Source organism: Sinocyclocheilus anshuiensis, unplaced genomic scaffold (genome assembly GCF_001515605.1).
Source record: "Sinocyclocheilus anshuiensis isolate Anshui unplaced genomic scaffold, SAMN03320099.WGS_v1.1 scaffold535, whole genome shotgun sequence".
NCBI classification, from domain to species: Eukaryota; Metazoa; Chordata; class Actinopteri; order Cypriniformes; family Cyprinidae; genus Sinocyclocheilus; species Sinocyclocheilus anshuiensis.
The window spans coordinates 1,244,395-1,259,361 of record NW_015551063.1 but is presented as its reverse complement, the minus strand read 5'-3'; the positions used below and the strand labels follow the sequence as shown (position 1 = coordinate 1,259,361).

At 34.2% G+C, this 14,967-nt stretch overlaps 1 pseudogene; it reads right to left on the bottom strand.

Moving 5' to 3' along the window:
- Positions 1 to 7,423: 7,423 nt before the first annotated feature.
- LOC107662013 (solute carrier family 25 member 48-like) lies at positions 7,424 to 13,425 on the bottom strand (annotated as a pseudogene).
- Positions 13,426 to 14,967: the final 1,542 nt, after the last annotated feature.

The following is a 14,967-nucleotide window of genomic DNA, read 5'->3' as shown; positions in this document are numbered from 1 at the left end:
TCAGAATCTTTACTTATTAAAATGATTTTGTTTCTGTATTTTAAAATATATTTTTTATATTAGCCTATTTTAATGACAGTATATTTATTGAAAAAACGAAAATAAAAATAAGCAGAAAATAGTACAAACTTTGCTAAAGTGATTGTTTTGAACAAGTATTAACTTAGACATTATTTAAAAAAAAAAACATTATTTTAGCTGAAGTATTTGCATCAATAGCGTGTGCCTTTTACCCCATGCTGCTGAGCCTTTTACCCCGTGTGTGGGGTAAAAGGCCCCTCTTGCCACCTCATACATTTATAAGATTTTTAAACAAAATAAACAACTTGAATTATTTATTTTCACACAAAATCTGTTGCTCCATTAATGTTCAACACAACGTATATATTTTTTCTGCAATTATACATTTTAGGCGCAGTGAATGGCACATGTTTTCTTAAGGTGGGCCTTTAGCCCCGTTGTACCCTATATATATATAGTCTATTCCTACTCTCTGTGTTTTAATGTTAAACAACAAAAGACAAGGAAATCACTCACTTCTCTTGACTTCAACATGGATTTGTCTTTCATTTATACAGTGAAATATGCACTGTTATTTAACATTTGTTTACTTAATAACTTAATAACTAAATGACTTCTGAACTTGGTTGTGGGGGTGTCTGCTGATATGATAAATCATGCTAGCACTGTGATAACGACATGCTAAACATGCTAGCAACATGATAAATCATGCTAGCAACATGCTCATTTATGTTAGCAACATGTTAAATCGTGCTAGCGGTGTGCTAAATGACTAACCAGCTAAACCCAGCTGAACACCATCTTGGTCAGACCGGCTTGACCAGCTTAACCAGCCAAGACCAGCCAACCAGCATCTAGGCAGGTTTTAGCTGTGCACTCTGTGAAGCAGCCTTCCAAACATAAACAAAACGTCTCTGTGTCGACGGTGGTTTAGTTAAAATTGGCGAACATAAATAGTCTTTGGTCCATAAAAAATGAATACCAAATGTGGAAGATGCCAAAACGTTGCTATGGTAAACAGTTTCAATCATCACAGTTTCGAGAGTGAGTTCTGTTCTGTAGCTACAGACACAAAACACTAGTTAAGAGGATTCTCTCCCATATTTAAATGCTGTTGTGACTCCTGAAATGTTACAGCGTTAACGTGGCCACATGGGTAACATTTTGCGGTTCTTTTATTAGCTAGTCTCACTGTTCAGACAAACACAAAAAAGGTGCTGAAATTGGGTTGAACACAAACAATACACGATCACAAATGATAATATTCAGTGATACTATCTGTCAGCAACGTGGCATTATGTGCATTCAGCTATTTTAGACTTTACACTGCAGTGTTTTTCCGTTCTGAAGGTCGGCAGGATCCTGTTGTAAGCACTGTGTACAGTGATTACTGATCCCTCATTACCTCCTGTACATAGACCTGAACAAATATTACTGACAGGTGCTCGGGCTACACTGAGCAACACAATCAGTCCAAACAAAGCAGAACATGAAGCAGCCATGGAGTCATTTCAGAGAGCTGCACCATTTAAGACCGATTTTTATGACATCACGTCTGCAACCAGAGAACAATGAAGTTTAGGGAGCCACAATGAAATCATCATCCTAATATGTCACGGAGTGAGCCATGAGGGACTCTTTAGAGATCAAATTCATACTGAAGGTTGCTCTGCTATTATGTCACCAAAACAGATTCATTTCAAAGTCAAATTACAGAACACGACCTTTCTGGAAATGTGTCAGAGTGCATGAGGGAGATGGGAGAAGAAGAAAAATTAACTGCAGTTATAGAACAAAAACCCTATATTTAGTAAAAAAAAAAAATAATTACACACACACACGTATTACTTTATTTATGCAAATATCTAAAAGTCAATATTAAGTTTATGAGAATAATTAATAAATAAAAAAAATTATTAATCAATTTTTTTTTTCTTATAGTTACAGTTTTATGTAGCCTACTGAGTATATATATATATGTCAACTTTGAACTGGGATAGCTGCTAAGGGTGTTGAGCTCATTTTAGCTTATGGTGAAAAAAGACATTTTTATATTTAAAATAATAAAATAAAATAAATAAATAAATAAAACAGCTGAGCATATATACAAATTTGCAAGTGTCCTGTTCAGGGATAGCAAGGGTGTAGAGCACATTTCAGCTTAGGGACAGAAAAAAAACATTTCTTTATATGCAAAAAAAAAATATATAATAATAATAAAATAAATAAATATTCACAATCAACATACTTATACATAATGTAATGTTCATTTATAGTATCTACAAATGCAATTGCCAATGTATGATTTTTTTTATTAACTTAATTACATTTTTCTTTTCAGATTTACTGTGCCTTATTGCAGACCGAGTTCCAAAACATAAACCAAGGGATGTATGTGTAGGAGGCTAAGTTGATACAAAGATAATATGACTGTGTTCTCCGAAACAAATCGATTATTACCAGTTTAACTTAATTATCGAGGCAAACACTAATAAAGAGCATTGTAGGGCTCCACATGTTGTTTGAGACTGTGTACGGATGAGTATTCACTGTTCAAAAAACAACTGAATGCAATTTAATTAAGCAAGCTACTGTATGACACGTCTGAATGTCTGAAATTAGATTAAGAGAAAGTTCCATATCTTATTTGGTCAGATTAATGTCTTGTGTGCATTCGGCCGCCAACAACACCAACACCAATTTGTCCAGAGCTGCAGGTTAACGGCTTGTGGCTCAGTGGACAAATGTTCAGAGACCTGACTCAAAGCTGTTTCCATCCAGCAAAAAAAAAAACAAGGATGAAAGGATGTAAGTTTAGCTTGTATGATTTTTTTATTTTGTTTTTTATTAGCATACTTTCGATACTTAAATGTGATTTGAACTATACAATAGATACGTTTTCATTGGTTGGTAGTTGCTAAGGATTTGTTTATTGCCAGTTGCTGCATGCTGCAATAATAATAATAATAATAATAATAATAAATAATAAGTATTATTATTTGTTTTATTAATTATTATTCATTGATAATAATTGCCAGTATATATTTATTATAATTTATGCAATTTAAATGAGTTTAATTAAATATTTAAATATGTATACAATTATAAATTGTATTTAAAATAATAACAGGTAATAATAATCAAAAATTATACAAATAATTAAAGTAATTATCTTCTGTAATTCCCGAAGTTTTAACTGAATGTTCTTGAACGTTTACACTTTTTATTACCAATGAATTTATTATATTTATGATTACAGGGGTTTGTTATTATTATCTCTCTCACAAATGGCAATTTGATATAATATCTTATTAGAGTTTGACATAACTTGAATATATATATATATATATATATATATATAAATGAGGACAGCAGTTAAGTATGTTGTGCTACAGGCTTTTTAAATGATGAAGAGCATACAAAGAAGAGCATATGGCATGCACATTTCTTTTCACCCAACAACAAATGAGCAATAAAACATCATTCATGATGCACACGAACAGCCCACAGGCAGCAAACCTGTCAAAAAACAAGCAACATATTGCTTTAGAGCTGGACTTTGTGTGTTCACCATCTATAAAGCAGTCACAATAAAAATTATATTTCTAATACATGATGGTCTGATATCTCAGAGCACACATCACCTCTTTCTTACAAATACCTGGGAAAAATGGGCATAATTCAGCTGATATTAATGAGCAGGACATCTGTCTTGATTAGCCTGGTTCACGTCAGATTTAGTGACATGTGAACATATTCACGCAAATAAATTAACAAGATGAACAAAAATAGATAAAATCTCTGCTGCATATGGAGCCCCCACATCTGAGTCATCATTTAATCTAAAGATATGAATATTTCAAAGCAAAGGAAAGGCCGTGGTCTGTTTTTAATTGCCTTTTTTTTATTTCTCAGAATAGTTCTGAGTATTACTAGTTTCCCTGGCTTACGTATTACTTTTGATACATTAAACTTTACTTTCTCTTTTAGTTTGCACACAGCTAAAACCAAATGATGAACATGGATGGATTGATGGATAGAGACATAATATACAAACAGTATATAATAGCATATGATTACTGAAGCACCACTAAAAGGGTTTTTGGCAGTATCTTTATGGCTTGATTGACTTGGCTGTTTTGCTTGGGGCTTCTAGCATCCGTTTTCAGTGGAGGCTGTTCAGCTGCAGTGAGGTAGACACAATCAGACTGGTGCTTTAGATGCTGCCCGTGTCCTCATGTTTTCACTTAAACCTCATCTATCACTCCACTGGCTGTACATAAAAGCAGGAGACCTTTTGCTGCGTCTGCCAGAAATCTAGCACTGTGCTCAAAAGATCAGGTCATGTTTAAAGCAAGCTGTTTAAATATGACTGAAACATGATTTCATGCAGAGCTGCGTAGTAACCGATTACATGTGATCTGGATTATATAATCAGATTCCAAAAATTAAGTACTTGTAATTAGAGTATATTACATTTTAAAGTGCTCATAATCAGATTTCATGATTGCATATTATTCACACAATGACAGTAAATTATTCATCATCTCCCTAATTATTCATTTTTTTTCTCTTTTAATTATCCTTTCTAAAAATCCTACTATGTGGCATACCATTTAGCTTTGACTATATTCAGAAATGTAAATAAATTTGCAAAGCATGCTTCTGAATTTGGGAGAAAAAAAGCACCTCTCAAGCAATTAGACCATGTATGAAACAAATAATTATGCAAGTAAATATTAAACATTGGTGATGTGTAGCTGTGAAACATATCTTTATCATATCCGGTGACCTTTAGTAACTGTTGACGATTGAACAAAAATATTTCAAACCTGGGAGACTTTTGGTGTGTAATATCATTGATGTTTTCATGTTTATTAATATTTTTTCATGTAATGCAGGGATTCCCAAACTTTTTTTGTCAGCCAAACCCCTTAAAATAAAATATACTTGAAATATCTCTGAGGAAGTTAATATTTCAATAATTTAACAACACATGGCAGTTAATGGTCACTTTGACATGCAGGTAAACAGATAAATATATATTTTAGTGTTTAAGTGTTAAGTGATGATTATTTTAGTTTTACATTTTTATGATTTATATAATTATTAGCTTTATATCCCCTTAACTGTCACCGTCCTGCTGGCGGGACACTTAGCGCTCTTTTTTGTTGTTGTTGTCTTTTTCTTTTAGTAATCATCATAAATTATACATCATTTGAAAGTTTAAAATCTCAAAATTTAAACATTGTAATACCATTGAAATGGTACTTTAAAATCTTTTAGCAGTCTCCTCTCCCTTAGTGGGTGGTGTCAAGTGTCATATTACAAAATGTATTACAATCAAAACTTTTTATAATCTTTTATTAATCTTATTTTGAGATAGAAGAAATACTGAGAGAGAAATGTATACATCTTTGACAGAAAATTGCATCAAAATAAATAAATAAAATGTAAATAAAATCAATAGATTTGGGGTATAACGCCTAAACCTCTTTTTTTATATCAACTTCAAATTTGGAACATAACTTATTTAGACATATGACTTTAATTTTATATCAATTTTATATAAACATGTTTTAATATATAATATTTAATATTATAATAATAATATTATTTTATGTTTTTATATAATAAAAAAAAATTACAGTACATTTTCTTTACAGTAAATTGTAACTTCCATGACTTTTGAAATTATTTTTTGAAATGAGACTGCATTAATCTGCTGGTTGTCTTCTTTAAAAAGAGACCAACCTGTATTCCAAAGCATTGAATTATAACAATTTAAGTTTGGATAGTGCACTTTCAGGTCCATGTTCAAACATGGGGCGTGACAGTTAAGGGGATATCAACTCAAAACCCCACTGCAGTTCTTGCCCAGTTTGGAAACCCTGGTGTAATTTAGTGTTTAATACATCGTATATGTTAATATAAAAAAATGGAATACATTTTCTTTCTCTTTGCTTTTTTTATATCAATATGGTACGTTTAATGATAAGTTTAAAACACGTTTGATAAAAAAAAGTCATCTAAAAGTAATCACAATACATCACCTAAAATGAGTAACCTAGATTACGTTACTAACTACAGTTTTCATCATATAATCTGTAATCAGTAACGGACTACAAATAATCTACACTGATTTTTAAATCAATATACTTTAAAAATCAATATGATCAGTTTACATTTTATTGATATTTTTCTGCAGCTATATCACAGAGAGTATTTTCCCTGCAATACCAACCATTTTCAGAGAAAATCATATTGTTTCTGAACAAGAGCTATCTTTTTTTTTTTCAGGCTGACGAGCCCTCAACAATACCACGGAGAAAGGTTTGGTCTCACAAGTTTGTTTTAGATACAGTGTCACCATCTAGTGGAAACATTTTTATTTACATTTCCATAATATTACTACCGATTTTCCCGATATAATGAAACCGCGCCACCTAGTGTATCAGAAGCAACATCAAAATCTTTCATTTTAAATACAGGGGTTAGACAAAATAATGTGATCACTAATTATTACAGGAGTTAATATATTTTGTGGAAGCTACAGAGAAAAAACTAATGTTGCAAATGCAATTATATTTCATTTATCTTGACAATGTATATATTCTCTGTATATCGGTGTAGTATGTGTTGAGCCGTGTTTTGTACAAGCACCCAGTGAAATGACTGACTTTTTAGACTTCCAAGAAGGGCAATTCATGGAGTCTGTTTGGCAGGAGTGTCTGTCACCTTAACAACCCAGGTTTTAAGCAGCAGTCTTTAAAATGTCTTTAAAAATTCATAAGCAAAGAAGTGGGCGAAAACCGAAAGTGGATAGGGACCATCAACCACCAAGAAGAATTGTGTCCAAACAACACAGAATTACTGCAGAAAAGTGACAGCAAACCTCAGTATTCACATTCAAGCTAAATCTTGCTAAATCTGTAATCACAGACAGCAATGCTAAAATTCGGTGTCATAAAACCTGGACGGTTATGAGCCCCAAGATGAACATTAAAATGGAGACTATTTAAAAGTTATATGAATCTAATCTAAGAAGGCTGGAGGCTGTGTTCAAGGCAAATAGTAAAACACCATAATAATGAAATATTGACTATTTCCCTGGTGTTCACATTATTTGTCCAACACCTGTACTTTTACATTTCTCTTCTAGACCTGATATTCCCAGTTCCATAATAAGAAGATGATAATAGGATAGTGGAGGTTGCAGAAAATTGATCTATTTTCATATGGCGGTGTTTTCAAAACTTACATATTGAGAGATATTTCTACAAATATAAAATCTCATTAAAATCCATCAAGTATAATACATCAGTATTAGATTGAAATTGATTCTTACAAACAAGTTAGCAGACACTTTACCTCACTATATCATTTGATGTATTCACATATTTGAATAATATTGCATTAGCAGATAATCATTTTAAAGGAACACTGCACTGACAGCCAAATGAATTGATTTAAAAATATGGAAAAGTAGAAAAAAACTCATTCAAGCAAAGGCTAGTGGTTTATTAGGTGATACTGTATAAATGTGACCACTTTCAAATGCAGAATAGATATACATGTATAATAGGACAGGTATCTTTGAGCAAAATAGAAATTAGTGTACATGCAGATGATGCATAATCATATATTAAAATATCTGAGCAAACCAAAATATTGTCAAACCTATTTTCCACTATTTTCTTAATATAAGAAAACCCTAAAAGCTTCACTGATACTCTTCATTGTATCAACAATGAACTCACATTCATGCCACATGTAAGTCTCTAACATGCCATTAAAATCATGAATCCCCTAAAATAATTTCTGGAAGTCACTGCTAGAAACTGCGGATAAACTGGAGGGAAAGCTCGTAACAAGAAACATGGTTGCACACATTGGAAATCCTCTGATAGCATTGACAGTAGCTCCACGAAAGAAAACCTGCATTGGACATAGATAGTAAAGCAGGGAAAAAACAACAAAAGCATCAGTGTTACATTCATATTTCACAAAACTCTGAATCAGCATATTAATGTTGTTTTTAACTTATACCAGGCCTTTAAAAGCTCTCTATTACTGTATCTGTGACCTATTTTATACCACCGAAACATGTTTGACCATGCAATTGTTTCAGCTTGTTACAACTTGTTTAGCAGCTGTGCATGTCCTGCAGCTGCTGCATTGCAACTTCGTTTTAAACCTTGCATCCATCAGCAACTTACATGTATTCCCTCTGTCTTGTAACTTTGCATGATGCAGTGCAGAATGCCCTTGTATTTCCTGTGCTGCATGGCATCTGCCTGCAACCGGCTTTTCACCACGTCTGTTGGTGTGGCGGTGACCCACGAGATGGATCCTGTGGAACAACAGCATAACCACAAGTGAAACCTCATGTGAAGTATTCTGTGTCCTTAAAATGCCTGACTCCCAGTAGGGTCATATTTAGATTAATTCCCGTCAGACATCAATTGGAGGGAAACTTTTAACGGAAAGTACAGTGAGAAATTTCAAAACAATCCACCCTCCCACAATCCTAAACCAAATGTACCCTTGTTAATCTGTGCATGACTGCTGAGAAGTGCTTTGGTGTCATACAGAGGGTCTGACAACTTTTAAACAATTCAACACGTGTGCAAACAGAGTGAAAAACACTACAAGTGCATCTGGTGTTTCTTTAGGTGAGCATCACATTCAGACAGGAAAAGAATAGCTCTGTTAAACCTAGAGAAAAAACTATGTATGCATGCTGCATTTGAAAGTTTTAATGTATTAGACTGCATTCTGAGATGAGATATGACCACATTTTATGACAGTATTACATGTATCTTTTGTGAATGCAATACTATAATGCATTATGACAAGCATAGAAACAAATATGGAATAGTTCACCCAAAAATGAAAATGTGCTGAAAATACTCACCCTCAAGTCATCAAAAATGTAGATGAGTTTGTTTCTTCATCAGAGCATATTTGGATTAATTGATGGACTGGAGTGGTGTGGATTATTGTGATGTTTTTATCAGCTGTTTGGACTCTCATTCTGACGGCACCCATTCACTGCAGAGGATACATTGGTGAGCAAGTGATGTAATGCTACATTTCTCCAAATCTGTTCTGATGAAGAAACAAACTCATCTTGGATTGCCTGAGAGTGAGCAAATTTTCATGTTTGGCTGAACTGTTCCTTGAAGGTGAGAACTATTGATTATACATATAATCCATTAAAAACCGAATGCAACTTATGTTGGACTTATGTTGTAAGCTTAGCAACAGGCTAACATAAAACTCTAATGAAAACAATTGCAAGTTGAGTCTGTGTATTTTTTTTTTCTTCATTTTTTTTTTATTTAGATCCCCATTAGCTATGCCCGAGAGCACTGCTAGTCCTGGGGTCCACACAACACTTAAAATCCATACATTGTTACATACTCAAAAACATGAAAACACTTCAAATCCATGCATTATTACATACACAAAAAACATGAAATACTACTAATAACTAATCTGAGTCCTTTTCAAAAACAACATTTTATACATTTCATCAACACTAATTGCTCATTTGACTAAATTCTATACATAACCTTCTATAAATAAGATCCTTTACCTGCCTTTTAAAATTGAATTTCTGTGTTATTTTACTTAAAGGCAATGGTAAAGAATTCCGTGTTAAGGAAATTAGTGTTTGCTACAAATCTTCCCTCTGTAGCCTGTCTAGTAGCATATTTATGTAACTGTCATCATCGCTCAAATAAATATGTAAAAATCATCATCACTCAAATAAATAAGATCAATACAAGATGATGTGGTCTTACCGTTATTATTTGTGCTTATTCTCATCTGAGAGTGTATTAAATCAGTCACTTATTACGTTCCATTTCAGTTAGAAGGCAGCTGTCTGTGTAGGCGGTAGACAGCAGCTATTACATTTTGGAATACAGCCCAAATCTCACTTACCTGCTAAACCTCCTGCTAACCATATGCAGCAGGGATGAGGCGGGCCATTGCCATCGGGATTCAGCCACTTACAGAATAACGTGTACGGTATGAAGTATAGGGTGTAACCAGGTACATCCCGCAATATCATGGCTCCCGCACCTCTGTAGAGCCCTTGAATGCCCTCGTTCTGCAGGACGGTACTAATGCAGTGCAGTGGCCCTCTGTACAATGACTGGGACTGAATTCCCATTGACCGGAGAGGGACACTCCCATTCCCAGCAAGGTTAAAGTTCTCTGGAAGCACACAAAACAGTTCATGAGGAATACTGTGTGCAAAAGTCATTATTTCCCTGGAAATGTTTGTCTTTGAGAAGCTTTCAGTAGCCAGAACGATTTTTTCTGTTAACATGAGTACGCTCTCTCTGACTCCATGCATAGCTGCAGGGTGCTAAAATGTTTTTATAGCCAAGACTCTAGCTCACCTGCAAGAACAGGTTGGGTTTGCATCTGCAGTCTAATTTTGACAAGGTCAACAGGGGCACCCACCCCCACTGAAACCAGACCAGTCAACATGCTCGCTACAGTCAAGTCAAGCATGCTGCACGGGTGTCTGCCGTCACCATAACGATATCTGCTAATGAGGCGCTGCGTGTTGCTGAAGAAGCCGAACACCACAGAGTTATAGAGGGTGATGCTGGCCAATGGAAAGAACAGTCCTTTGAAAAAGCCTGTAACCTGAGACAACACAAAAGAGAGATGGATTGTGTACTTTTGCTTCCAGGAAAGCATTGGATTACATGTTGTCCCATGCCCTTTGAATTTTATTGGTGGCTTTTGCCAATTCTATACGTCTTTATATATAATTAAATGACATATAATTCCTAAAAATGGACATCACATTATTATTTTTTCATTATTATCACATTATTATCATTTGCCAGAGTTCCTAATTATTATTTTATATGAAAAACTGGCAATTTATGAGAAAATATTGCTGATGTTTACTTATGTTTAATTTTGTCCAGCTAGAATGTTTTATGGTTGTACTAATTGCTTTGGCCACACTTTAGTTTGGGGACCAATTCTCACTATTAACTAACGATCAACTACGACTTTTGCCTCAATAACCTCCTAATTTGCTGCTTATTAATAGTTAGTAAGGCAGTTGTTAGTTTACGTATGAGGTGGGTTAAGGGATCTAAAATATGGTCATACAGAATAAGGCATTAATATGTGCTTTTTAAGTACTAATAAACAGCCAATATGCTAGTAATATGCATGCTAATAAGCAACTAGATAATAGTGAGAATTGGACCCTAAACTAAAGTGTTACCATTGCTTTTGTGTCTTTAATATTGTTTTCCATCCTATTGGTATATTGTGGAATATTCTTTTTTCACTATCAAAAGACAGGTCCTTAATGACATCATCCTCCAGGAAGTGACTTCATCTTTGGTAGAAATTGGTATGATATTAACAACATTTCAAAAGATGAAAAAACTCTAAATGACTAATCAAACTGATCTAAATAAATTAACAATCCTCATATAAACTAAGTATCTCTGAGCAAAGGAAATAAAAATTTAAATTTTTATATTCGTCTAGCTGGATCCATCCTCATCCTAATAGCCATATTTTCATTGTGTAAATAAGTTGTCATATGCTTTTCATAAAGTTTAAGTACCTGAGAGAAAATACAGATCTCTAAATGTACAGCAAAACAAGAATGGCTCAATTAATACAAGGCTCTGTGGCCTTTTTGTGTGCTGTGCCGCAATAATTGTGAAAAATATTTGACAGTAAATTTTTAATTCAATTATGAAGAAGAAGTCATTGAGCCTTACATTTTCCTTTTTATAGATTGTTACAACACAGTGGAGAGTGTTCCTGTATCCTTTGCCAGCGTGTAAACGAGTCTGTAAAAGAGCATAAAGGAATTTTTTCATTATTGCCTGGACTGACACCTCATTCCTAACCAATGATTTTATACCAGTGGGAAAACATAAGTAACTTAGAAAGTAATACCGACTACCTTTGTATGTAAAAATAGATATATAATATGAACTACATAATTTTATAATATTTGAATATATAATAAATATATAATAGCCTATAGGATTTGTACAAAATGAATCACAAAACAAGGATTTGTCTCGATACCTTGACTGTGTCAAGTGGATGTCCTACAATCACACTGGATGCTCCTGTAACAAAAACAGTTGTACAAGTTAAATATGTTGCAACAAAGGCAATAGTGATATTCTGCCTATTACATAGCTTTGTAGGGGGCTCTTCTTGCAGAACAGAGTGTCCATTTTATGAATAAGTCACATTGTTATGAACATTTCATGGTGGATGCACATGCACATTAGGGCTTTACAAAATAAATGTTTCCTTTCAATGGAGGTTTCCACCCAAACCAAGTTTATGGCCGAGGAGCCCGGTTTCATGAAAATGCGTATAAATAGTACGCCAAATAAAAACGAAAACTCGTGGGATTGATATGCAAAAATGGACTTTGGCGTGCATATGATACGCATGTGTTTGGCGTGCATATAATACGCAGTTTTCGTGTGCATATGATACGAAATTTGTTGGCGTGCATATGATACGCAGTTTTCGCGTACATATGATACGCATCTACCCCACAGCCCTAAACCTACCCATCGCGTAGCATATACACGCCAAAGTCAATTTTTGCGTATCAATACCACGAGTTTTGGTTTTTATTTGGCGTACTATTTATACGCACTTCCATGAGATCGGGTTTGGCCGAGAAATGTCGACCAGTCCTCAGTGCCAAAACGCGTAAAATCAGCGCTGTTTGCGCGAAAGAGACTTTTAGAAAATATTAACGTTTTACTGACATGGTTTTGACGAACACGTGACACAAAACTAGTTAAAAATAGACACAGATGTATATTCTCTTGCAACTTGCAGAAAGAAAAAAAAACTAACTTTTTTTACTCTTTCAAGAGAACATCACATAGCTGGTAAACATAAACAAAGACGCCCCTTTCTTTCCATCTCTAAATCAGACGTGCTTTTGACTCTTTATCCAGACAATTTTCGCTGTAATTTCAAGAAAAAAAAAATGTTCTGAAAATGCAGAAAATAGAGTAGTAGATTCATTGAAACGAACAAAGCTGGGGTTATAGACGTGACGATAACTAGTTCGAGAAACAAACTTCCTTAAAGTTTAAAAAATATAGGCTTCCGATAGGCTAAATCAAACAATATTGCTCGGCGAAAATTGCGTTTTGGTGGTTTGTTAGTAATGTTAAACACTTTTTACAAGACACGCAAAACAAATAAAACTCACCTCCAATCCATCCGGCCAAGAAATCATCCAAATGAAAGACTGTCATTGTAAAACAGAGTGAATTTACGCCGGAGAGTTCGGCATTGATGCGGTTTGAGTGTTCACGCTAAACATCCGTCAGCTTCATTCAACAGGTCGTCAGATCAATAAAAGCAGAGGTAGTGACTTCAGCCTCATATTTAAATCGCGGAAGGGGGAGTATATGGGGCGTTGCAGAAACACGAAAACAGATTTGTCCACCAACAAACATAATTAGCTGATTAAAAGCATATGCTGCATACATTTTTCTCACTGTTGTGTAATGTAATGATTCTTGATCACGTGACTCCTAACGTGGCTGCTGAGTTTCTCTATATGTTGAGGAATGCCTGGAATGTGTCCGTGACTCACATCGGATTGAACAATAATTCCAACATGTTTTTCACAAACTACAAACATTCTCTCGTAAATAATGTTTAAAGTATTGCTAAATGATCATGTTGATTATTTATGGCCCCATCGCCCAAGTCCTAGCCATGAAACGTGTAGGTTGGGATGTAAACAAACGCTCTGTAAATAATATGCTTCAGTGGAAAGCTACTAGCTGTTGCACTGGAGTAATGTAAAGTAACTGATGTTTTGCAAACGTTTTATATATAGAGATAACTATAAGCATAAGAGTTGTGAGGAGTGGACTGCCACACTAAAAAAAAAAAAAAGAATAAAAAAAAAAACACTCTAAATTTCAAAACACTGCCTTAAATCAAAATGGTTCCAAATACAACCTGCAGTGAGTTCATTGCACGTTTTCCACTCACTTTCAATTTAATTTCTGATTTTAATTGAAACTCTTAAGCTCATGGAATCAAGTAGTCAATAAGTGACCGAAATTATTGTGACTATTGCAGACTGATATCATTTAGATAATATATTAACATGCACATATAGATGGTATTGACTAACCTGAAGCAATCAAACTGAAAACACGTTCCCTTCATTGTGAAATTTACTGTTGATTCACATGCCCTCAAAACATGTTGGCACAGTTTATGAGACTCGGGCAGCAAATGTTTTACAAGACACGCAAAACAAATAAAACTCACCTCCAATCCATCCTGCCAAGAAATCATCCAAATGAAAGCCAAATACAACCTGCAGTGAGTTCATTGCACGTTTTCCACTCACTTTCAATTTAATTTCTGATTTTAATTGAAACTCTTAAGCTCATGGAATCAAGTAGTCAATAAGTGACCGAAATTATTGTGACTATTGCAGACTGATATCATTTAGATAATATATTAACATGCACATATAGATGGTATTGACTAACCTGAAGCAATCAAACTGAAAACACGTTCCCTTCATTGTGAAATTTACTGTTGATTCACATGCCCTCAAAACATGTTGGCACAGTTTATGAGACTCGGGCAGCAAATGAACCCAATGCCATATGGGCCTACTGTGCTACAAACTCTTTTTATACTTAAAAAAAAAAAATGGTAACATCTAAATGAACTGGTTTTATTCAAGTAACAAATATTATTTTATACCACTGAATCAACCTATACATGATATACATAATATACATAATATAATCAACATATACATACCTATACACCTTAAAAGTACACATTAGTACCTAAAATGTAAATATTAGTACCTAAATAGTACATATTGGTACCTTTTGAAAAGGTACCGCCCCAGTGACAGCT